Below are 25,269 nucleotides of genomic sequence, written 5' to 3'. Positions count from 1 at the left end.
GTGTGATCTAAGTCTAACATGGCTGGATCTGGTGGAGGGGAGCTTCGAGCTCCGGTGTTCAACGGAGAAAATTTCGATTTCTGGCATATTCGAATGAAAACAATCTTCCGATCTCACGAGTTATGGAATATTTTTGAACAAGGTTTTATCACTTCAGCGAAAGGGGAAGGAGAACTCACTGAGGTGGAGAAGAAGTTGCGGAGTGAAAATCTGGTCAAGGATGCAAGGGCTCTTGGAATCATTCAGGGAGCCGTATCGGATCAAATTTTTCCACGCATTGCAACCTTGGAAACTGTGAAAGAAGCTTGGGATATTCTGAAGCAAGAGTATGTAGGGGACAAACAGGTACGATCTGTGAAATTACAAGGTCTGCGTCGTGATTTTGAATATACCCGTATGAGTGAAAGTGAATCTCTAGCTGCATATCTAGCTAGGTTGTTTGATTTGATAAATCAGATGAAAAGTTATGGTGAAGATTTCAGTAATCAAAGAATTGTGCAAAAGTTGTTGATCAGTTTACCTAAATCATATGATAGTATTGCTTCTGTTATTGAAAATACTAGAGATATTGATGTAATTGATGCACAAGATGTGGTTGCTATCTTGAAAGGGTATGAACTGAGATTAACTAGACATGAAGAGAATAGCACTGAACGTGCATTTTCTAGCTTAGATATTTCATCTAAGAACAGTAAAACTGGAAATCAGTTTGTCAATACTGGTGGATCGAAATCTCAGAAGAATTTCAAGTTCAAAGGGAAGCAGTGGACTAACAGGTTCACCCCTGGTGTTAGGAATGAAGCAAATAACACTGGAGGTGCTTGCAAATGCTGTGATAAACTACACTATGGAGAATGTTGGTTAAAAGGGAAGATTCAATGTCACAAGTGTGGGAAACTTGGTCATATTGCCAGAGTTTGTAATCTCAACAAGAATGTCCAGCAAGGAAACTTTGCAAACAAAGTGGTAGAACAAAAGAACTTTGCAAATAAGATGGGAGAACCTGGAAATTTGTTTATGGTTAAGCAATCAACTGAAGTGAAGGCTGTGAGTGATGCCTGGTATATTGACAGTGCATGTAGTAACCATATGACTTCCAGAGAGGAGTTACTTGTGGAAATTGATAGAAGTATTAAGGCAAAAGTGCAAGTTGGCACAGGGGTTCTTGTTGATGTGAAAGGCAAATGAACCTTGGTCATTGACACGGATAAAGGGAAAAGGTACATAAGAGAAGTTATGTTGGTACCTGGAATTGCAGAAAACCTTCTCAGTGTTGGGCAGATGACTGAACATGGGTATTTTCTGGTATTTGGTGATTATAAGGTGGATATTTTTTATGACAGAACTCTGACAAACTTAGTGGTTAGTGTGAAGCAAAAGAGGAACAGATGCTTTCCACTTGTGTTCAAATCAAACGATCACTTGGTACTGAAAACCAATGTGCATCAGAGTAGTACAATGTGGCATAAACGGTTTGGTCATCTGAATTATAGGAGTCTGCAACAATTGCAGGAGCATGATATGGTTCTTGGACTGCCTGACATGCATGACAGTGAAGGTGTATGTCAGGGATGCGCACTTGGTAAGAATCATAGAGAGTCTTTTCCAAAGGAGTCAGTTTGGAGAGCAAGAATGCCATTGGAACTCATACACTCAGATGTGTGTGGCCCTATGCAAACAGCAACCTTGAGCGGAAACAGATATTTTGTTTCATTCATTGATGATCATTCTCGGATGTGCTGGATATATCTTTTGAGACACAAGTCAGATGTCTTTCATGTATTCAAGAAATTCAAAGCTATGGTGGAACTTCAAAGTGGTTTTTCAGTGAAGAAATTGAGAACAGATAGAGGAGGAGAATTTACCTCAAATGAGTTTGAACAGTTTTGTGAAGTTTTGGGTTTGGAGAGGCAGCTTACTGTTGCATACTCTCCACATCAGAATGGAGTTGCAGAGAGAAAAAATAGAACTATAGTGGAGATGGCAAAGTGTATGCTTCATGAGAAAGGTCTTCCTTATAGTCTTTGGGGTGAAGCTGTAGTTACATCTGTCTATTTGCTCAATAGATGTCCTACAAAAGCATTGGAAAATGTGACACCTTTTGAGAAATTCAGTGGAAGAAAACCTGGAATTAAACCCTTGAGAGTGTTTGGCTCATTAGGTTATTCTCTTATTCCTGGAAATCTGAGACAGAAGCTGGATGAAACCAGTGTCATTGGTATTTTTATTGGATATGGCACTTGTGAAAAGGGGTACAGATTGCTTAATCCTGAAACTCAGAAAGTAATCATTTCAAGAGATGTTATTTTTGATGAGAATGGTACATGGGATTGGGATAGACAGAAGATCAAAGAAGTGTACATTCCAATTGCTGCAAGTGAATCTTCATAGATGAAAGAAGCTGATGAGGATTCGAATTCCATGGAACAAGCTGTTGCTGAAGGTTCTCAGACTCAACTTACAGATTCTCCACTCATTGAATCTGGAAGTGCTAGTGATTCAATTTCTGCATCTCAGATTGATCATACTCCTTTGAGATATAGAAGTTTGAGTGAAATCTATGAAAGATGTCATGTGTGTATTGTTGAACCAGAATCCTATTATGAAGCTGCACAGGATGAAGCATGGAAGAAAGCTATGAAAGATGAAATCAGCATGATTGAGAAAAATAAAACTTGGGAATTAGTGAAAAGACCATCTGATAAACCTGTGATTGGTGTGAAATGGGTGTACAAAACTAAATTGAATTTGGATGGATCAGTTCAAAAGAACAAGGCTAGGCTTGTTGCAAAAGGCTATGCACAAAAGCCCGTAATTGATTATAATGAAACCTTTGCACCTGTGGCAAGGTTGGATACAATCTGAACATTAATTGCACTGGCAGCAAAGAACAAATGGAAGTTGTTTCAATTGGATGTAAAATCGGCATTCTTGAATGGTGTACTAGAAGAAGAAGTATATGTTGATCGGCCGGATGGATTTATTGTACAAGGGGAAGAAGATAAGGTCTACAGGTTACATAAAGCACTGTATGGTCTGAAGCAGGCACCAAGGGCCTGGTATGGTGAAATAGACTCATATCTTACACTCTGTGGGTTTAAGAAAAGCACTAGCGAAGCAACTCTGTATACCAAGTGGAGGAAAAGTTCAGAAATGATTATAGTGTCTATCTATGTTGATGATATAATATACACTGGAAGTTGTCAGGAATTGATGGATGACTTTAAATCTGATATGATGCTCAAATATGAAATGACTGATCTTGGACTCTTACATCACTTTCTTGGTATGGGAGTAATGCAAACTGAGGAGTATATTTTCATTCATCAGAGTAAATATGCTTCTTCTCTACTGAAGAAATTTGGACTTCAAGACTGTAAGTCAGTGAGTACTCCATTGGTTCTAAGTGATAAATTGAGAAAATAGGATGGAAGTGGGACTGCGGATGAAGCTCAATATAGACAAATTGTAGGCAGTTTGCTGTATCTCACAGCAACTAGACCTGATATAATGTATGTTGCATGTCTGCTATCACGGTTTATGCACTGTCCAACCAACAAGCACCTTGGGACAGCAAAGAGAGTACTAAGATATGTTCGAGGGACTCTTGATTTTGGCTTGGAATACAAGAAAGGCAAAGGAGCAATCTTAATGGGATTTTGTGACAGTGACTGGAGCGGTTCAGAAGATGATATGAAAAGTACATCGGGGTATGCATTTACCTTTGGCAGTGGAGTTTTCTCTTGGTCTTCAGTCAAGCAACAATGTGTTGCATTATCAACAGCTGAAGCAGAGTACATCAGTGCATCTGAAGCAACTGCACAGGCTACATGGCTGAGATTTGTTTTGGAGGACTTTGGTGAAATGCAAACAGTTGCAACACCAATGAATTGTGATAATACTTCAGCCATAGCTATCACTAAAAACCCTATTTTTCATCAGAAGACCAAGCATATCAACAGGAGATACCATTTCATAAAGGAAGCATTGCAGCAAGGAGTAATTGAGCTGCTGCACTGTCCTACGAAAGAGCAAATTGCTGATATTTTTACAAAGGCATTGGCAAGGGAACAATTCAGCTATCTGAGGGAACTACTTGGAGTGAAATCAGTTCACAATTTAAAGGGGGCTGTTAGTGTGTAAATTGTGGTCTGATGTGGCAGTTGGTTTCTAGCTCATATTGCTAGGATTATGTGTATACTTTCTTATTAAGTCTCATAGGTCTTAAACAAGTGAGTGTACATGTGTCTTCATCTCATAGGATGTAAGATGGATGGCTAGGATTACTTGGATGTAATTTTGAATACTGCCAAAAGTTTGGAAGTGTAACTGTTAAGTGTAGAGAGATGTTCCTCTCTCACTTTGAGAGCAATCAAACAGTGCGTGTGAATTGCAGAGTCATATTATCTGCTCTCATTCTTTCTCTCTCTCTCACTCTAGTCATTGCAGCATATCCTCCATTGTTGTACTACATTTTCTTTTTCTTCTAACAGGTGCAAGATATTTCCGAGCATATGTGATAGCTATGAAGTTATTTTCAGCTCGTACCAACTCTATAAATTCTTGAAGTCTCAGCTGAAACTCAAATTTACTCTGCCATCAATAAAGCATTCAGCATTAGACAAACTAAAAACAAATTTTCGATGTGGTGCACTAAGTGCAATTCAATTGGTATAACTGTCAATAGGAACCTTTTTGAGGAAGGAAGCAGTTCAAGCGTTCAAGATACCAACTACTACTAACTTAGAAAAATGAATTTTAAGAACCAATTTATCAACAATTCACAAGCAGTTAAAAGAAATGTAGTAGAAACAACATACATGTGGGAGCAATATCTTTTACCACCATAAAAGCAGCAAGGGACTTTGAAAATGACCTAGAATCTATGAAAGATAAGTCATCTCTTTTATGTTCATCTCCTACTATGTATTCCAACTATGGCGAAGCATACGATAGAGACCTAACTAGAACAAATAGTGGACACGTAACACAACTATACCAACTTATTATAAATTAATCTCATTTATTAAATAATTGAATCATACACGAAAACTAAAATAATCATTGTCAATAATAATTGTTAAAACGTACCAAATTTGTATAGAATCACAATTTTTCAGTTTGAAAAATATTCCTTTGATTTAATTAATGATTAATTGCACTTGTGTGGTATATAGAGCCAAAGCTATGTACAGAATCAAATGGGTGTATTTTTGTTCATTCACATGAACTCTGGTATATGCTTATCATACATTTTAATGGTTGTTATATGTACCATCTTTTAATCCTTGCAAACTTCCTAATTAATATATCTTTTTTAATATTTAAAATCAATTTTAAACATTAAAAACTATAAATAAATATTAACTCTTTGAAATTCTCCATCCAGCAAACCCGGTAATGTCTCTATCATTAAAGCTCCACTTGTAATTTTAAAACATTAAAATTAAAAAAATAAATAAACAAAAAACTCTTCGAATATCCCATCCAGAAACCCTACAAAGTCTCTCTCTTTTTGTTAAAATCGCCATTAAACCTTCAGTTGCAAATTCTCGAAGATACACAGAAGACAGATTGAAAGCAATTGATGTCCCGATCTTCAGAGTTTCTCTTCAAGGAGGAAGACGATGGCGAATCTAGTCGGAGAAAAACGACATTGCGATTGGTGGGGCGACGACACTGGCAAGGTGGTGGGTGTTGGTCTCCGTCACCAGGGTTGGGTGATGGGTGGCAGTGGCTGTTTGGTCGAAAGGGGAAGGACGGTGTATTTCTCAATTCTCAGGGTTGGATTGGGTTGAATATTTAATTAACTTTTTATTTTTATTTTTCAAAGATATTTAATAATAAAGTTAACTCTAGTTGGTTAGTGGAACATGTGGCAAGCTATTAAGAGGATGTGAGCATCGACCATAATTAATGATGGAGAGCAAAAATAGTCTCGAACCGAACACAACAAACTAACTGATTACATACACATAGCATTAACATAACTGTCATGACTTCGCTTCCGCACCTTTACTTCGTGACGTATGCCCATCTCGGACATAAATATAAAGAAAGTTCAAAAGCGTCAATTTGCTCTCTAAATCTAGAGAGTACACTTCTTTAGCCATGATAACAAGGGCTTCAACGTCACCAAACGCCTTAGCATACTCCCCATTTGCCCGAGATCCGCAGAGAACATGATTTGCCCGAGATCCACATACAAGATGATCTTGTCCACATAATTCTCCTGCACCTTGTTGCGAATTATTACAAGAACCATCTGAATTTTTCTTTTCAATGTCTACAAGTCCATATACAATGAAGACCATCATTTCGAATTTTTCACACTCTTCAATAATGATATCATTCTTCATAAATTTCTTTGGCTTAAGATGCTGACATATTTCTCTCAACACCCTTTCATCCAGACCTTCAAACGCCTGCGATTAGTACATAAGATGCATTTCAATGTGCAGCAAGTGTAAATAAGAAATGGGATTTTACTTATTAATAGTAAGAAATGTAAATAAGATGTATATAATTAAGATCGTTTCAATATTATTATATAGCCTATATAGGTGTGGATCAAACTTTACTAATTTTTTGCAATTTTTAAATTTTGGCTTGGTTTTGGATTTTTAGTTTTCACTTTTTTGGAAACTAAGTACCAAACAATAATGAAAACTAAAAAATAATATGTGATTATAAACAGCCCCTAAAGTTTGCAAAAGCATATTTAATTGAGATATAAAAATTTGAGATGTAAAAGTCACATTTACATTCCATTTTATATTCTAAAAAAAATATAATATTAGTCATATTTCAATGAGAGAGATAATTTTGAGATCTAGTTTTGTTTTATCTTTTTGACCGGTAGTGTTCATCTCTAAAAGATGTAAAAAAGATTAAAATAAAAATGTAAATTTGCATATTGACATTTTTTGGCAAAAATGCGTATTTTACATCTGTTCAATAGAGTTTTCTGGCAAACCAAAATGTAAAATGTCAATTTTAAAACATTTTGCATTTCCCATCAAATTAAGATGCTGTGAATAAATCTTGTCACATATGGCAAAGCTACTGCTTAAACTAAGTCCAAAGGCTTGGATCGAGGAAACTTACTTCCTTGAGCTTAGTCAAAGGCGTACATTTTTTTATACGGCTTTGAAAATCCGAGGGAAGATTGTGGAGAACATTATCCAAATTAACATCCATGTTCCCTTCAATTGCTTGTTGTACCTTTTCCATGACCTGCAACTTCATCTCCTTATGCGACTTTGTCGGAATGCCATTTTTAAATAACCACAACTCTATTTGTCGACCATTTTCCATCTTTCGTGTCTCTCGCAACTTGCGCTTATGCTCCTCAATTTGCATTTGCATATACATCTATCCACAGCAACCAAACCAACAAATAGGTGGTCAGTTCATTACTTCACAGCTCGCGTTTTACGTGATTAAATAACAGTTAGTTATTTATCATTCCTAATTAAAATTTAAAACCAGCAAACGATCCATGTAATTGGGAAAAAAAGACAAAATTGTAGCATTAAAGATTCGGCACAAACCTGCAAATTTCCAAGCAGGAGATATAAAAACAGGAGCAAACCAATTATAGAAATAGAGGTCGTAAAGAGGCTTTCCCATCCATTTATACTGGGTTCAAGGTTTGAACCGAGGGAACTGCAAAAATGAAATGAAGTTATAGAAATCTAATTTTTAATTTATTACAAGTAAGAAAGTCTACAACCATTTTTCTAGCATGGGAATTCCGGAAGATAAAGAAACATGGCATAGTAATTAAAGGCAATTCATGGAGATCCTCTTGGAATTACAAAACATATGAGTTGCATTACAAAAAGCGCTCATTGAGCAAAACATATGAGCACTAAAGAATTAATACTTAAGACCACATCCCCACATCTAAGACTTTTGTCAAAACTTGTGTATTTTTTGTTTTTTGTTTTTTGTGGTGTCACGGTTTCGCATTATATACATGCCTACACAAGCAAGAGAAAATGTACCAACTGTTGTAAATAGTATAATAATGTATGCCCACATGCATACAGTAGACATATCATATGCTCAATAGTGTTTTTGTTTGTTTCCATCGTGATGCTCTATAAATAGAGCTTTACGAATGTTCAACGAAGCAGAGAGAGAGCAAAAGGAAGAGAAAATATCTAATAGCAATAATATACATTACTTCCTCTGCAACAGCTTGTGTTGGTATAATAATCTGCAACTGCTTCGTTCCTGTCCCGAGTAAAGGTTATCTCTCTATAACTTTTACATTTTATAACACGTTATCAGCACGAGTCTCTAAGTATAACCATGTCTCATTTACATTCACTAAACAAAAAGGGGAAATCATTCTCTCATTTCTCTTCGCCGAACGAAAAAAAAAAAAAATGTTTCCTCTAAGGTTTTTCCTGTTCATCTTCTTCCTCTGCCTCAACTGCGCAGTATATCCTCGCGACGAACTATTTGCTCCATGCCTGCTCGTAGTTCTCCAACTAGTGGTTACATACATCTTTGATTACTTGTTTGGTTTGGATATTGATTACTAACCCAGTATTTATTTATATTGATCCAAGATGGTGCGGTACAATCGCCCATCTTGAACTGCAAATTTCATCCTACTACGATCCAAGATGGTGCGGTATCATCGCCTATCTTGGACTGCAGATCTACTTTTACTGCAAATTTCATGTGGAGCGGTATAATCGCCCACTTTGCTCTCCAAATTTAAATTTACATGTTGTTTAATTCCATTGCAATTAAAGGTGGTGCGGTATAATCGCCCTCCATGCTCTGCGTATTTAAATTTTCTTACTACTTGAGTGGGACAGACTAATCACCCATTCCATGTTACATTCTTTCAATGAGAATGGTGCGGTACAATCACCCTTCTCATTCATCCTGAAAAACTCGAGCCAGAAGTTTCGAGTGCTTATCATTTTGGCCTGAAGATTAAAATGAAAAATTTGTAAGAACCAGAAGTTCTAACATCACATTCCTCTAGGAATACATATTACTGCAAGTTCTTACACATCTCGTTTTCTTTCAGAAAAGAAAATGGCGAACTTGGCTAAGCTTGAATATGCTGCCCTAGACATTACCGGGAAGAATTACCTTACCTGGGTACTTGATACCAAGATCCATCTGGAAGCAGGGAATCTTGGAAATACTATCAGAGAAGAAAGCAGCTCATCTTCTCAAGATCGGGCGAAGGCTATGATCTTTATTCGTCGCCATATTGACGAGGCACTAAAGAGTGAGTACTTAACGGTTGAAGATCCGTTAGCTCTCTGGGAGGCCTTGCGAAGCAGATACAATCACTAGACAACGGTGATTCTTCCAAAAGCTCGCTATGAGTGGTCTCACCTGAGAATTCAGGATTTCAAATCAGTGGCGGAGTACAATTCTGCGTTGTTCAGGATTACCTCTCAGATGAAGCTCTGTGGGGATACCATTACTGATGAAATGTTGCTGGAAAAGACTTACAACACATTTCATGCCAATAACGTGCTCCTGCAGCAGCAATATAGAGCACGAGGCTACACTGAATACAACCAGCTGATATCTGTGCTCCTGGTAGCCGAACAGAACAATGAGCTTCTGATGAAAAACCATAATTCCCGACCTACTGGATCTGCACCATTCCCAGAAGTGAATGCTGTCTCCCTCAAAGTGAACGCCACATCCTCTGGAGGTGATTATCATAAATGAGGACGTGGCCACAAACGAGGTCGATGGAATAGGAAAGGCAAGAACCATGGTGGTCAGTTTCACAACCAGGATCAGAGGCATAATTCTGGCCCAAGTTTCAAAAATGTGAATCGTCACAAAGGCAAAGCTAACATGACCAATGCTCCCAGGAACTCTGAAGGAGCCTGCCATAGGTGTGGTGGCAATGGGCATTGGGCGCGAACTTGTCGTACCCCAAAACATCTGGTAGAGTTGTATCAAGCCTCCCTCAAGGAGAAGGGTGTCGAGACCAATTTTCTCGACCAGGCTAAACCAATGGATATATCTGATCCAGTGTTTGATTTATCAGGGCAATTTGACGCAACTCACCTAGATATTTCAGACTTCATTATGGAAAGGGGGAATGAAGTATATCGGTCCGACTAAATCGTTTATGTTTGTTGTACTTTTATTATGCTGAACTTGTTGTCTAAAACTAGTGTTTCAGATTCAATAAAAATGGCATGTAAATTTTCCTGTTATAAATTGTTTGTTAACTGTGATTCCATTTACTCAGAAAGCATGGATAAAAACTGTGGTTATTCTCAGAACATAAGAAATGGCGGAGATATTTGTCTTGCAGACAGTGCAACCACACATACAATACTTCGTGATCGAAAGTATTTCTCAAGCTTAATGCTTACAAAAGTAGGGGTAACAACAATATCAGGACCTTCACGTATAATTGAAGGCTTAGGGAAAGCCCAGATTATGTTACCAGATGGAACAATATTGTCCATACAAAATGCATTGTATGCTACTTGATCTACTCGAAATTTGTTGAGTTTCAAAGACATACGTCTAAATGGATACCACATTGAAACGAAAAGTGCAAAAAAATGTGGAGTATCTATGCATTACCTCCAATGATACCCAGAAGCGTATATTGGAGAAGTTGCGTGGTTTTTCGAGTGGATTATATTATATATACATAAGGACAGTTGAATCACATACTATCATGAACCAGAAGTTCATTGATTCAAAGGTTTACATGCTTTGGCATGACCGTCTGGGTCATCCAGGATCCACCATGATGCGTAGGATCATTACCAACTCTAATGGACATCCATTATTGAGCAGAGACATTGATGTCTTAAATAATAACCCTTGCAAGGCTTGCTCTCAAGGGAAGTTGGTAATTAGACCATCTCAACTAAAGGTTGATGTTGAATCCCCATCATTTCTACAAAGAATTCAAGGGGATATCTGCGGACCTATTCAACCATCTTGTGGACCATTTCAATATTTTATGGTTTTGGTTGATGCATCCACCAGATGGTCACATGTTTGTCTCTTATCTACTCGAAATGTAGCTTTTGCGAGACTTCTTGCTCAGATAACTAAGTTACGAGCACAGTTCCCAGATTATCCCATTAAATCAATCCGACTTGATAACGCTGGTGAATTTACGTCTCAAACCTTTGATGATTACTGCATGACATTGGGCATTGATGTTGAACACCATGTTCCTCATGTCCATACTCAAAATGGTTTAGCAGAAGCATTGATCAAGCGGCTTCAGTTAATAGCACGCACTCTGCTTATGAAAACCAAATTACCAGTTTCTGCATGGGGACATGCCATTCTACATGCTGCATCATTGGTTCGATTGAGACCTATAGCCAACCACCAATACTCCTCAATACAACTCGTGTTTGGACAACAACCAAACATTTCACATTTACGAGTTTTTTGTTGTGCTGTTTATGTGCCTATTGCACCCCCGCAACGCACTAAAATGGGACCTCAGCGTAGACTGGGAATTTATGTGGGTTTTGATTCACCATCTATTATTAGATATTTGGAACCTTTGACAGGTGATATGTTTACAGCTCGTTTTGTTGATTGTCATTTTAATGAGACAGTCTTCCCACCGTTAGGGGAAGAAAAGACCGTTCCAGAAGAACGGAAAGAGCTGACATGGGTTGTTCCCACCTTGTCTCATTTTGATCCTCGAACCATTCAATGTGAAAATGAAGTAAAAATGATCGTTCATCTTCAAAGCATTGCCAATCAAATGCCAGATGCATTTAATGACACTATGAAAGTGACAAAATCGCATATACCAGCTGCAAATACACCTGCCAGAATTGATGTCCCTGTTGGACAAAATAAAGTGGCAGCGAATGATTCATCTAGTGCACGCCTGAAGCGTCGTAGACCACCAGGTTCAAAAGATTCAGCCATTCGAAAGAGAAAGACAAGGGCACAACTGAATCCAAATGAAATCATTCAGGAAAAGAGAGTAAATGACAAATCCACAATTCATGACTCTGGACTTCCAGAAGAAGAAAATAACCCTGAAGAGACAGAAGTACATGAAAGCAAAGAAATCTCCATAAATTATGCATGTGCTAATGAATTGTGGGATCGGAATGAAATAATCATTGACGATATGTTTGCATTCGCAGTAGCCACTGAAATCATATTAAGTGATGATATTGAGCCCCGCTCTGTTGATGAATGCAAACAGAGACAAGATTGGCCTAAGTGGAAAGATGCAATCCAGGCAGAATTAAAATCCTTGGAAAGGCGAAGTGTTTTTGGACCAGTAGTCCAAACCCCACCTAATGTAAACCTCGTAGGTTACAAATGGGTATTTACAAGGAAACGAAATGAGAAAAACGAGATTGCTAGATACAAAGCACGACTCGTTGCACAAGGCTTTTCACAAAGACCTGGAATTGATTATGATGAGACATACTCTCCTGTAATGGACACAATTACGTTCCGTTACTTAATAAGTTTGGTGATTTCAGAAAAACTTGACATGCAACTTATGGATGTCATCACCGCGTATCTATATGGAGATTTAGATACTGACATATATATGAAAGTCCCAGAGGACTTAAGTTGCCTGAAGCAACAAACAAACCACGGGGTATGTTCTCAATCAAATTAAGGCGATCACTATATGGGCTTAAACAATCTGGGCGAATGTGGTATAATCGTCTTAGTGAGTATTTGATTAGAGAAGGATATATCAACAATGTCATCTGCCCTTGTGTGTTCATTAAGAAATCCAACTCTGGATTTGCTATAGTGGCAGTATATGTTGATGATATGAACTTAGTTGGGACTCCTGAAGAGCTCCATAAAACTGCTGAATATCTGAAAAGCGAATTTGAAATGAAAGACCTTGGGAAAACCAAATATTGTCTCGGCCTGCAGATCGAGCATTGTGTTAGTGGAATTTTGGTCCATCAATCAGCTTACATTGAAAAAATACTGAAGCGATTTGGCATGGACAAGGCTTATCCACTTAGCACCCCAATGGTCGTTCGTTCTTTAGACGTTAAGAAAGATCCATTCCGTCCAAAAGAAGATGATGAACTGGTCCTTGGTCCAGAAGTACCATATTTGAGCGTAATAGGTGCTTTATTGTATTTAGCACAGTGTACTAGACCAGATATAGCTTTTTCAGTTAACTTGTTAGCCAGGTACAGCTCTGCTCCAACAATTCGTCATTGGAAGGGAGTCAAAGATGTTCTACGATACCTTCGTGGGACAACATATATGGGTCTCTTCTACTCAGACAAGCCCACAAATGAACAAATCCTTGTTGGATACGCCGATGCTGGTTTTCTCTCTGATCCGCATAAAGCCCGCTCACAAAATGGATATGTGTTCACTAATGGAGATACTGCAATTTCATGGCGATCAACGAAGCAAACGCTAGTTACAACATCTTCCAATCATTCGGAAATAATTGCTCTACATGAAGCAAGTCGTGAATGTTCTTGGTTAAGATCAATGATCCATCACATCCGGAATTCATATGGTCTACCTTCAAAGACAGACACTCCAACTGTCATCCATGAAGATAATGCAGCTTGTGTCGCCCAGATGAAGGAAGGATTTATCAAAGGTGATAAGACTAAACACATATCTCCAAGATTTTTCAGCGCACATGAGCTTCAGAAGGCTAAAGTTATTGAAGTCAGACAAATCCGTTCCAATGAAAATTTAGCAGACTTGTTCACCAAGTCTCTACCAAAGTGCATATTTCAGAAACTGGTGCAGGGAATCGGATTACGTCGGCTTACAAATTTAAAGAATGCAGAATCAGGGGGAGATCCAATTCAGGGGGAGCATCCATGATACATGCATGTTGTACTCTTTTTCCTTCGCTTAGGATTTTTCCCACTGGGTTTTTCCTATCAAAGTTTTAACGAGGCAACATAAGCATGCTCAATACCATCCGGATAAAGTTGTACTCTTTTTCCTTCGCTATGGTTTTTTTCCCACAGGGTTTTTCCAAGCAAGGTTTTAATGAGGCAACTGATGTTGATATGTGGGCATCCAAGGGGGAGTGTTGTAAATAGTATAATAATGTATGCCCACATGCATACAGTAGACATATCATATGCTCAATAGTGTTTTTGTTTGTTTCCATCGTGATGCTCTATAAATAGAGCTTTACGAATGTTCAACGAAGCAGAGAGAGAGAAAAAGGAAGAGAAAATATCTAATAGCAATAATATACATTACTTCCTCTGCAACAGCTTGTGTTGGTATAATAATCTGCAACTGCTTCGTTCCTGTCCCGAGTAAAGGTTATATCTCTATAACTTTTACATTTTATAACACCAACCTCAAATTTCGTAAGCCCCACCAAAAACAGTTTGAGAATTTTTTAAAATAATTGGTTGATCCTGTTATGCCGGATTCAAGAACACTAATAAAAATGCCAAGATCGAACATTTTTGCATCTGACAGATTTATAGGGCATAAATCATTTAGAATTTTGATGTTTCTAAATGTGTGATGGTCATGACAACCAAAACTACTACTGTCACATCCATCTTCTTTTCGACATGCAGAATGCCAACAATCCATCATTCGTTGAATAGAAAAAAAGTACTTTAAGGATTCGAATACCTAATTAATCAACAAGTTGATTAATTAGATCAGACTTAGTAAAGATTTTAAAATATATATATTAAAAAAAAATTAAATGCGACTTCACTTAAAGTAACAAATTAAATAAGGTTTACAGGTCTTAAAAAAAAGTAGTATTAATTAAGTTTGCTAGATGTCATTCGGCCCTGCAAGTTAGAAGTTTCAAAAAGTACCTCAAGCAAGCGAAGATTCACACCCGACAACCCAAAGTTGGCGCCTAAAACAATAAAGATGAGCTTGATTGCTTTGTTCCAAGCAGCATGCTTAGTTGTTCATTATACGGCTAAAGCTTGAAGCAAGGCAAAGAGACAAAGAAGAAGTAAAGCGAAGAAAAGTAGTTTATTAATTTCTAGCAAATTGGTAAACTGGCATGAAGGTCAACAGAGTTCAAGCAAAGGAAAAAGCAAAGCAGGAAAGGAAAAGAAAGTAAATTCCAATGTTTATCAAAAGAGATTACTCCTCAACAACTTGGACATCTTCAGCAGCCACATAGCTCCTAGCAGCATCAACCTCTTGCGCTTCATCTACAATTGTGCCATCCTAGGTAGCACTGTTATCAACCGCCCCTGCATGGGCATCGCTGCCTTTGGCCGCACCTACCTTGGCAGCCTGATCCTCATTTGCTCCACCAATGGCGCTTTCGAATGAAAACTTAAGCAGATCCTTGAAAGAAGTAGCAAAACGCTTGAGGTCTTTATCTGAAAAGGCGTAGTCAGACTGCATACCAAGGAAATAATCTATGTAGCCAAGCTTGTAGAAGTCGGCTTGACCTGGGGCAAGGACAACCTCAAGACAAGACTTCTCGCTCTTCAACTGATTATTTTCCTCAGTCAGGTCAATATGAGCATTCTACAACTCATCTAGTTCCTTTTTCAGGTTCTCACTGGCAAACAACACTCCTTGCAGCTCCACTTCTTTGGACTTAAGTCTACTGATGGCCTTCTTCAATCGAACAATGTCATTATGCATAGTGAGCAGCTCCACATCCTTGGCATCGCAGGTAGACCAAAATTCTAAAATGGCACGCTCAAAGACCAACACCAGCAACACTTAGACTTCAATCTCTTTCTCTGCAATGCCATACTTCCCTTAGATCGCGTCAAGCTGAGCTTTCAAGCCACTGATCTCTTGGAGAGCGGTCTCAAGTTGTAAAGCAGTGGGGGTAGAGACATTAGATATCTTCAAAAAGACAAGTTCAGATTCCAACTCTTTAATTTTATCAGCAGCCATGCAAGCTTCTGTTACAATAGCTACAGTTATCTCCCTAGTAGCCTAAAGGTCATCCTGCTCCATACGCGTGTACTCGGCTGCCGAGATCACATATTTATGCATCATAGCAAACAGGGAACCCCTTCGCGACTGAGCCTTATGCCTTGCAAAGAAACTGGAGTCGACAACCTTGCTCACACCATCAACAAACTTGGCACATGCTTCCATGTCCTCAAGCAGATCAGGCTTCAACAGTGCATGGATCTCGGAAAACTCCCCTAAGGCTAGTTTGGCAGGTTGATCATGGCTACTCATGTAGGCAAGCACCTCCTTCTCGATAGAAAGGGTCGACCCTGGCAAAGCCTTGGCAGTGAAATCACCATCATCGCTCTTTATCGCAGCACGCACCTCTGGAATCAGATCGAACGTGTGCACGAAAGGTTGTCTCAAAATAAAACCAGGCACATGGGGCACAACAGAACTCATCCACAGCGCAATCCTGTCAGTAATTGTTTTAGCAACCCTCGGGGCAGTAAGCTTTATAGGCTCAAATCCAGCAGCCTCTTTCTTCCCCTTGGAAGAAGTTACGTCAATCACGAGCCTCCAAACAGTGGACGAACCCTCGCGAGCAGCAAAGGAAGTCTTCAACTTTTTCTCCACCAATGACTCTCGAGTAGGAGATGAAGATCTTTTTCCCCCGCCTTCACTTGCAACAGGCTCCATAATAGCGATCGGACGAGCAAACGCCTCACCTTTGATCCTCTTAATCTCCTTCTGCAAGGGTAGCCCACATTTCTCCTTACGAAGAGGACTGAGCAGCCAACACCATTCGTGATATTCAGCAGGGATCCCTAAAGTGATATGCACATTCTTTATTTTTGGAAAAGTCTTAGGAGTTAAACCGAATTCTGAATCTACATAAACAGAGGAAGAAAAATCAAAAGGCAACTCAGCAAAAGTATAAAGCATCTTAAAGACTAAACAACCTACTTACCATCGATGAAAGCAGTCGAAACGTGCAGCCTAGGCAAGGAGTCGGATTCCCACTCTCCGCTAATCTCTAGGGTCTCTCTAGACCAGTCATAAAGCATTTTACTCGAGTGATCGAATAGCCTATGACAGGTCATCAGGTGACCTATGCCAAAAAAGTACCAAAATTTGTTGGCAATCAGGTCCAAGTCAAAGAACCTGCTCAAGTTGTGGAACCTCACCATCACGCAAATTGTGTTTGGAAAGCACTGAGCAAGAGCACACTTCATAGAGCAGATCACCTTATGGAAGAATCAAGGCATGGGAAAGGTGAACCCCAACACGAAGTAGTAGGGGTGAAACTTGATATCTTTCCTAGATCCACACGATTCACGGCTGCTACCATCATTGGCCCACTTCACGCGAACCCTAGACGAAATTGCATGATTAAAAATATCGAGGAAGCCTTTGAACTGCTCATCGAAACCTACCTTGACATGAGCAGCCCTGAAGTAACCTAGCTTACTTACAGATCCGCCCTGGTGATACAACAACAGAATAAATTCATCATCCTTAAGGCTCAAGGAAGACATGTTTGAAAAAATCCTACAATGGCACAAGGAATAATTATTAAAAGACATGTTGCAAGCGCCCCAGCGCTGCCTCACCCTCTTTCTGGTGGCCCAATGGCCCTTAGGCCTAGCTAACCAAGGAAAGAGGCCCGCGCCTCCTTTCCTCTCTCCTTTGCTGCACGGGCCGGCTCAGCCGCCGCCACTCCATGCAGTAGTAGCATAGCATCATGCCGCAGCACACTTTCCCAAGTGCTCAACCTTTGTTGAGCAAAAAATTCGAGCCCCGAGGCTCCAAAAAATCCAGAAGAAAAAGAAAATTATTTTTTTTCTTACCTTAGAGAAGAAGAAAAGCAACGAAACATAATTCTTTGCACGGGTAAGCAAAGAAGATTGCTAGGGGAAGGGAAACAAATATCCTCTGGCTTTCTCTCTTTCTTGTGGGGTTTTAATTGCACTCCAAATTTATTTAACCCCTTGCTTGACGTAGACTTAAATAGGTTTTGGTGGCAATTACATTCCCTTTCCTAGAAGAATTTAAATTCCAAATCAAATAGGGAATCTACATCAATTGGAACACAAACTCCATCATAGCTTTGGATTCCTTTACCTCCTACTCTTTTTTGCAAGCAGCCCAGCAGGTGTGGGGACATTTGTGGAGTCAAAAATAATCCCAAAAATCATGGAGTTGACACGTAGATTATTTCCCAAGAAAGACAAGACTACCCCTATTAAATGAGCAAGGAGTAGCCTCATTCATCATGCGCATCTAAGGTAGAGTAGGAAGAGATCAACGACTACTCAAGGCACCCTTACCCGTAGGAAAAGTCAAAGGTATTTATGATAGGATAATTCCTTATTCTTATCATAAATACATTCATAATCAAAGAAAACCTCTTTTAAGAAAGTTATCCTAATTTCCTTTATTTAGGATATTTACCTAATTACTCCAAAATATTTATTTACACAAATATCTTGGAATATTCCCACCTAAATTTCACCCTAGGGCCGGCCACCCCTACCCTAGAGGGCCGGCCCACATTTCCTCCTCCTCTCCTATAAATACTCCATTTATCTTCAAAATTTGGAGAGCTTTAGCTACCCCTAAAAGAGGCTTTTTGCTACCAGCAAACACTCAAACACATTCTTCTCATAATTTTAACATTAGCATCGGAGATTCTTCGACCAAAGCCCCCTATTCATAGTGGGCACATGAGGTTTTTAACCTTAATTTTAGGTGTTATTATTTTGTAGGTACAGATTCGTCAATCGAAGGAAGGTGGAAATTTGCATCCACTGTTGTCATTATATATATATATATATATATATATATATATATATATATATATATATCACCCTTTCTTTTATGCATGCATCAATCGTTTAAATATTCATTCATGCATGCATGAGTGATGACGAGCACAGAAGCTTTAACATTACTTCACATTAATTTCTATACATCGTAGGAAATGGTTCAATGCCCGCACTTCCTTAAAACTTTAATGTGTTTCCAACGAGACTCCATATAACACGAGTCATTATGCTGGGCGTATACACCACATTTGAATTCATGAGACGTCCCTCCGCGACCATCTGCCTCTAATTTGAGGCGTCCATCGATGTAGACCTTCACTTTCGCAGCAACGACATCGTGAATCACATTGAGCTTGAACCATTTATCGTAGATGTCGAGTACCAGAACCGTTTCCCTGTAGTATGTGAGTGAGCCATTGTAAACCCTAAGCATTAGGGTTGTGGCATGAGGAGCAGTTGCTCCGAAAACTTGCATTATGCACACACCTGATGTCCCATAAGGCACATACCCATATGCTTCAAATTCCCACACACCAGAAGAGTAACCGTATCCTTGTGAATGCAATCCATACGCAAGATATATACAGAAACTTGGATTGCATAATCGTTATATAACAAGCGATTTCAATTATATATCAAGAGCATTAAGAGGCTAGTCGATTGTGTTTTGGTATGTATGGCTTACTTCTATGGCGATCTCAGTACGAGGCAGGTTTGGCTGGTAGTAGTGTGAGGTTTGTCCGTGGAGTAGACCCAACATTTATGAACTCCATTGATGAAGCTGTAGCGCTGATTTTCAGGAACATCGTAAGGCTTCTGAATGTGGTAGCACTAGTAAAAAAAACATTTTGCGCGACGTAGGTATGATCGTCGCACAAAGCCAAAAATCATTCAGGAATGCACAGTTATGTGCCGTAATTTACGATTCCAATGGATTAAATTTTGACGTGGGCTAATTTCGGCAGCATCTCCTTACAGTTCTTTAAGTGCACGTCGTAGATTCATAATATCCACCGTGTACTCAAAGAACATCAGGAAATGTTACCAAAATTTCCACTATCAAAACATGAACTGCAAACTTCAACACATAACTATGCATTCCCAAACTGTCCAAAAAATAGGACAATTCAAGAATTAATTGGACCGCAGTCATGCTTTCATATCCATGCACAAAATTCAACTAATCTCAACGGGAAACTAAGTTTTTCTTGAAAAAAGGGTACGAAGTTAAGTAGTATTAACTTCTTACAACACAAAACAATTATGTACGTGATGTACAAAAATATGTGCATACAAATAAACTAAATCACAATAATTACTAAAACTAAATAAAATAGATAAAATTAATAAAAATTAATTTAGTGAAGAAAATAAAGTGATTTATGTACATTGTGACATCTCAAATGTAGTTAAATTTCTCTTAGACTTCATTTTCATTGTAATATAAAGTGATTTATGCACCCTTTATTTCACTTTACACACCTACACAAGAGAATCTGAAAATGACTATTGCAACTAGAACTATAAAGACCCAAAGAGGTCAGGTTTCAGTCACAGGAGTAACTGTGTCTAGAAATTGGCATCCAATAATCCACCATCTCAAACTTGGTATTGTCGGTAGGAACTTTTGGCATCTACAAGTAACTGGGTCTTACAGCCAAATAGTCCAAATAGTTCATTCATTTATAATCCTTCTAAAGTTACAAACTGAAAGTGCTTATTCATCATTATAATCAATCAGATAAATATTCAGCGAATTAAAAAAAAAATGCATTGTAGTTGGTTTGATAAGTTGTGTCCTAAAATTAGAAAAGTTCCCCAAGTAGTTTGACTGAGAGAGTGTGAGTCAGTTACCTGTATAATGCAATTGGTTGGCCTAAAAGGGGAAGATATTGCTTTGACATGCTGTCCTAGTAGCACAAACATAACGACAAAACATTTTAGACTTCATTTTCATTGTACAGTAAAGCTGCAACAAATAACAAGCATTCATGGGTCCCTGTGATCAACATTACCAGAGCAGTGTAAAAGTATGCTAATTAACATGGGCAATAAAAGTCGAAAATGAAAACCCAATTTACTGTAAAAACTAAAATGTATGTTACCGTGGTAAAATCTGGTTATTATAAACAAGTTGGTCTACAGAAAAGAATATCCTTAACCTGACTGTCTAATAATATGAAGGAAACATGGAACCCAATGATCTCAGTACAACCACAAGAAAAATGAAAAATATACCCTAATGTTGTAGCATTCTTTTCTCTGTATATCTTTTCGTTGCATATATCCACTACCATTGTCTTCTGAAAACAAAAAAACTAATAAGGAAGACATCTTGTTCTCTGTTGTAACTACGACGACCCTGAGACTTACAAATTTCCTAGTGACCGAAGGCAAGTCAACAACTTTGAGGCAGATTGCATACAGATGCATATCCTAATGAGACTCATACGGTCCAACTCATATTGAATTAAATTGTTCAATAAACCACTAAACACAATCCAAATAACAAGCATTCTCTCATCAAATTCAGCTGATTCTATACTGTTATACAATCAACATTCAAAACAAATGATTGAAACCTTCATATATATAAGCCATCAAAAGTATTCAATTCACGTTTTTGAAAAGAAAAAAAAATCAATTTTCAACGGCTAAATTAGATTTGCTTACTCCAAATCAAAGACCATCAAATAGCAAGGGAGGGATTGGAGAAGGTTTTGAAGAGAGATGGGGGATGGAGGTAGCTGCTGCAACTGGGTTTGCAGTTTCTGCCTCCCAAACTAAATAAGTGGAGTAGAAAAAGTTGTTGACTTTGCTCGACGCATGCCTTCGTTGTGCTAAGTCAACTTTGCACGACGTACGTTCACGTCCGTTGCACAAAACAGCTTTACGCGACACATGTTTACGTGCGTCGTGCAAAGTTGTCACAAGGCGGGAAAGCATTCTTTATTTAGCGCCAAGATCTTACGCAACGCACAAACCGTCGTGCAAATGGTGTTTGGGCGACGGACAAACTTTTGCGTCGCGCAAAGATGTTTTGCGCGACGTCACCCTTCATCGCACAAACGTCTTGTGCATGACGTTTTGTGTTTAGGGTCGCGCAAACATACTTTGCGCGACGAAATTTGCTGCGTCCCACAAGATTCCGTTGTGCAAACATGTTTTTCTACTAGTGTAGTATGATCGGTTAAGAGGGAGGGAAACAACCCTTATGTTGGAACATGAGATCCCCAAACCAAGGCTTGGAAGAGTAGAACATGAAGAAAGCTTATCAAACAGAAGAAACCGGCTAGACACTGAATAGAATAATTGCTATTCTTTTGTAAGTACAAGACTCCCTCACTAAATTGTTGATGTGGATGCAAATTTTCTCCTCTTTGATCTTGGACGATTTTGCACCTACAAAACAACTAGCACCTTAGGTTAAGGCCAAGAGCCTCACGCGTCCACGATCAATGGGGGGCTTTGGCCGAAGAACCTCCGATGCCAAAGTTAGAATTTTAGAGAGAAATAGTGTTTAGAATATTTGGGATTTTTTGTAAGAGAATTGGCCTCTCCACTTGGTGAAAATAGATACCTATTTATAGGGCTAGGTAGGTTAACTTTAGGGAGAAAATGTGGCCGGCTACTAGGTGGGAATTTTAGGTTTTAGTTTTTGGTTTAATTAGCCAATTAATTGGCTAATTGAATATGAAAGGAAATGTTTTGGTAATTATGGTATTGATTGGCTAAAAAGGAAGAAATGGTGGGAAAAGGTAGAAAAAAGGTAATGGATTAGGTTTTGAATGGGATAGCCGGCCCTCTTGTGTTTTTAGGTTTGAGTGGATGTTTCAAATTGATAATTAAGGGATTGATTAGGTAAATAATCCCTTAATTAGTCAATTATTATGATTTTATGAAATATGAAAGGAATAAGTATATTATTTAGCTAATTGATTAGCTAAATAATGAAATGGGAAATATATGAATAAATTAGGTTTTAAGTTGATACCTATTTTAGGCACTTTTGACTTGGTTGAAAAAATGATTCTCCACTACTCGCGTGTAGGAAACCCGGTATGCCTCGAGGGTATTTTTGTCCTTTTTTGTCCAAAAGTCCATGTGTCGCCTAGTGAATATTTTTGGCTCCACAAATGCCCCCACACCTATTGGGCTGCTCGCAGAAAAGGGCAGCAGGTGTAGAGATCTTCTTGCTTTAGGAAACTTAAGACTGCTTCCTATTTTGATGTTGATTCTCTCTTTAATAAGAAATTAGATCCTTCTAGGAAAAGGAAATAAATTTCTCTCAAAGCCTATTTAAGTCCACCTTAAGTGGGTTATTAAATCAACTTTGGAGAGCGATTTATTCTACCCTACAAGAGAGAGATAGCTTAGAGGATATTTGTTCCCCCTCCTCTAGCAATCTTCTACATCTTGCCCGTGCAAAGGACCGTCTTTCGTTGCTTTCTTCGTCTTCTTCGTGCCACACCAATGTAAGAAAAATTTAATTTTTCTTGCCTTATTCTTGGATAGTGCTATTGCGGGGTAGCCGTCGAGATGGTGCGGCACGTCGGCTGGCAGGGGCCAGGAGCTGGCTCGGCATGGGTTGAGGAGATGTCGTGGCAGGGACCACTGCTTGGGTAGCTTGGCTTGGCTTGAGCCAAGGGCAGCTTGTGCAGCTGGGGTCGAGGATTGTGGCGCTGGGGCGCAGTGCTAGGCGAGCCGCATGGCTCATGTCCTTTGGGCTCTTGGACCTGACTCGGGCCAGGCTGGCGATTGAAAGAAATAAGGAGATTGCGGGTCTCATGGGCTGCTGGAATGTTGGGCATGCAGGTCTCCTGCCTGCTGGAGTGCTGGGTTGAGCTCCCCTGCTGAGTACCATGAATGTCGTTGGCTACTTAGTCCTCTTTGCTTAAAGAAATGTAGGCTGCTCCAAAAAGAGGAGGTAAAGAGGATCAAGGCGGATGCATTGGCTCGTCTGATCGCTGTCGTGGAGCTTACTATGAATGAAGATGGAAAGAAGAGATCTTCCCCGCCTGCTCATAAGATGCCAGTTAAGAAAAAACTGAAGACTTCTTCTGCTGCTCATGAGGGTCCGCTTGCTACCGAGAGGTATGTGATTGACATGACTTCTTCCAATGGGAAGAAAAATAAGGCTGCTAAATCTGAGCATGTGGCGTCTTCCATGTTAAGAATGGCTAGTACAATTGTGGATAAGATTGCTCAGCGTAAAGGTTTTATCATGCCCCCAGTGCCGAAGTCTGTACCAGGACGTTCTTTGGGAGCCAAGTCCGGTTCACCTTTGTAGAGACTTGCTATTATGAAGAGTGGTAAGGTGGACTCTGCTGCTAAAGTGGCGCCAAAGCCTGCTCCCTTTGCTGCTGAGATTGATTCGCCTTAGATTCATGATCTTAAGCTTGCAATTTCTGAGCTTCGTTTTGTTGCTTATGCTAAGAAGGGAGTGGATGAGCTTCTCTATTTCTCCGGAAGACTTTCTTTCTTTTACTTTTAAGGCTTCCATTGGTGAAGTAGTTGGAGAAGTTAATGCCCAGACTAGGGTAGCCCGGGGTGAAGCACCGGATGATGCCGCTGCTAAGAGCGTTACGGCTGTTGAAGGTGTGGCGACCGAGTAGCCGTGGGATGTCCAAGCTGCTATAGTGTAGTATTTTAGGTAGCCTTTAGGATTTTCTTTGTTTTTCCTTGTAGCTCTTGTTTTGCTTGAACTCCTTCGGCCTTTGCTAGTTGTTTATAAACATGTTTTCCTTCGTTTTCCTTAATCTTCACTTCTTTTATTCATGCCCTAACCTTTAGACTTGATAGACCAGTGGCAGGCATGCTACTTTTTTATAAGCAGACAAGCTCGCGTAGCCTATGCAGCCGTAGGTGTTGGTGTAGAACTTTGCAAAGTTGTTAGCCATAGGGTTGGCAGCCGAATGCCTTATTTACAGAAGCAGACAAGTCTGCATAACCACTAGGCTGTTAACCTTGACTTTCTTCAATTCCGTAGGTTGCGTAGCAAGTATCACAACACTTTAGGACTTGGTGTAGGTTGTTCCGCGCTTGGCAGAGGTGAAGCTTATCGACTACGTAGCATGCCGGCAGTGGATAAAACTTCGTATATGCGCGCTAGCTTGTTAACCTTTCACAAGAATGTGTGGTTGTATAAGTCTAGCGCGGCTTTACTGCTCGAAGGGCAAGCCGTAGGCAGTCTTCCGGAATCCGTAGGCTACCTTAGTGCACTCGGTAGCAGCTTTAGGATTCCAGGGCAGCCGTCCATCGGATGTACTGCGTAATGTGCCCTCTCCGTCTCTAGGGCCCGGTTCCCCACGGATTAAGCCAAGAGACCCAAAATCCTTCAGTTAGCTAAGCCTTGAAAAAGACCATTGCGGCTACTTCTAGGAATCCCGGCGCAAGCCATCGTGCATCTAGTTATACTAGGGCAGCCAGGCTCATCCACGTCTGGATATTCGGAGTGTAAAGTTTATCCTCCCATCTTGGAGAGCTAACCCATATGGGTGTCGGGGAATTGGTTTACCCTCTCACACTGGAGAGCATGGTTGGTCCCTCGGGGGGCGCAATTCCTGCGATG

At 39.5% G+C, this 25,269-nt stretch overlaps 1 protein-coding gene and 2 pseudogenes across 1 annotated transcript in view; all 3 read right to left on the bottom strand.

Moving 5' to 3' along the window:
- Window positions 1-25,269, bottom strand: part of LOC126629298 (protein MAEA homolog) — a 65,153-nt gene that overhangs the window by 2,312 nt on the left and 37,572 nt on the right. The gene's annotated exons all lie outside the window — the stretch shown is intronic.
- Window positions 6,016-15,867, bottom strand: LOC126628858 (cyclic nucleotide-gated ion channel 1-like; annotated as a pseudogene).
- LOC126628857 (citrate-binding protein-like) lies at window positions 18,859-19,851 on the bottom strand (annotated as a pseudogene).

The sequence above is a fragment of the Malus sylvestris genome, chromosome 7 (genome assembly GCF_916048215.2).
Source record: "Malus sylvestris chromosome 7, drMalSylv7.2, whole genome shotgun sequence".
Classification (NCBI taxonomy): Eukaryota; Viridiplantae; Streptophyta; class Magnoliopsida; order Rosales; family Rosaceae; genus Malus; species Malus sylvestris.
The sequence above is the reverse complement of the archived record's forward strand: the minus strand, read 5'-3'. Positions and strand labels throughout refer to the sequence as shown.